This window comes from Apteryx rowi, unplaced genomic scaffold (assembly GCF_003343035.1).
Source record: "Apteryx rowi isolate R43461 unplaced genomic scaffold, aptRow1 scaffold_322, whole genome shotgun sequence".
NCBI classification, from domain to species: domain Eukaryota; kingdom Metazoa; phylum Chordata; class Aves; order Apterygiformes; family Apterygidae; genus Apteryx; species Apteryx rowi.
This window is the reverse complement of record NW_020449664.1, coordinates 502,427-504,274: the sequence shown is the minus strand read 5'-3', so window position 1 is coordinate 504,274 and position 1,848 is coordinate 502,427.

The window sequence follows — 1,848 nt, the reverse complement described above, 5'->3', positions numbered from 1 at the left end:
CTGGCTCGGAGCTGCGGCTCCCCGCCCCGGCCCAGGTTAAATATTGCTGCGCCCGGCGCGGCGCGGCGAGGAGGAGCCGAGCGGCCGCGGGAGGAGCCACGGGCGCGGGGCAGCCCGGCCCGCTGCCCCGCTGACACCTCGCGATCCGCAGCCCCTGCATCCCCCCCATCCCCAGTGCCCGCCCCCCCGGTCCCCCCGGTCCCCGCATCCCGGCCGGTCCCCGAGTGCCACCCGCCGGGAGTCTGCTCCGGCCCAGGAGGGGTCGGATGGGGCTGCGGGAAACCCATCCCTGGGGCCGGGATGGGGCTGAGACAGAGCCCCCCGGGGGGGGCCTGGGATGGGCCTGGGATGGGGGATCCCGGGCTCCCCTTCCCCACCCTCCCCCCTACCTGGCACCTGCGTGCGGAGCCTCCGGCCGGTGGGGCCCTGCCAGCAGGCAGCCGAGGCCGGACGGAGCCACGCCAGGCTGCGCGCGGCTTTGCCAAGCCCCGGGGAGCCACGTCAGGCCGTGCCGAGCCATGCCAAGAGCAGCTCCGTGCCTGCCAGCGCCGAGGCGAGCCGGGGGCCTGGCCCCGGGGGGGCTGCCCGGCTGCCCCCGCAGCCACCCGTCCTTGCCTCCTGCACCCCGAGAGCCCGCTCCCCGCTCCTGCTTTTTGAGGAGAAAACCTGGGCAGCCCTCGGCTGTGGGGCGCTCCGGCCGGCCGCCCTCCCTCTTCCCGGCTGCAGGCCCTGGGCTGCCCCCAGCTCCCTGCCCGGGGCTGCCAGCAGCCCCCAATTCGGCCACCAACCCGTGCCCAGCACTCGCCCCACACCACCAGAGCCCCTGCTGCAGCCCACGGCTCGGCCACCGGGCACGTTCCCCGGCACAGCTCCCTGGTGGACGGCTTGGAAGGGGCCCCGGCCGCAGGGGTCCTGCTCAGCGCGCTAGTCCCGCTGCCGGCCATCCCGCACGCGGAGCCGGTCCCCCGYGCATCCCCCTTCCGCAGGCTGCAGCCTGCAGCCGACTGGGGCCTGTGCCTTTGCCCCATGAACAGAGCTGGAGCCGCTCTCCGGGACAGGCGTGTGCATGTACCTTCTCCCAGGCTCGTTTAGGTTAATGTTTTTAAATGTCACATGGGTTCTTTTAAAAACAATTAAAGAATGCAATCCGCAGAGGTCAGACCAGTCCTAGCATTCCCCGGCGCGCGTATCCTCCCTGGCTGCGTGCTGAGCCGGCCGCGCTCGGGCAGGAATCCCACCAAACGGTGGCTGCAGGCGCTCCTGGCGGCGGATGCTCCCAGCAGTGCACACTCCTGGCAGTGCGYGCTCCCAGTGGTGCACGCTCTCAGCGGTGCATGCTCCCGGCAGTGCACGCTCCTGGTGGTGGGTGCTCCCAGCAGTGCACATTCCCAGTGGTACACGCTCCTAGCGGTGCACACTCCCGGCAGTGCATGCTCCTAGTGGTGGGTGCTCCCGGCAGTGCACACTCCCAGCGGTGCACACTCCCAGCAGTGCACGCTCCTGGAGGTGCACGCTCCTGGCAGTGCGTGCTCCCAGTGGTGCACATTCCCAGTGGTGCATGCTCCTGGTGGTGCACACTCCTGGCAGTGCGTGCTCCCAGTGGTGCACATTCCCAGTGGTGCATGCTCCTGGTGGTGCACGTTCCCAGCAGTGCACACTCCTAGTGGTGGGTGCTCCTGGCAGTGCACACTCCCAGCGGTGCACACTCCCGGCAGTGGGTGCTCCAGGCGGTGCACGCTCCCAGTGGTGAGCACTCCCAGAGGTGCGCACTCCTGGCAGTGCACACTCCCAGCAGTGCACACTCCCGGCAGTGCACGCTCCTGGCGGTGTGCACTCCTGGCAGTGCAT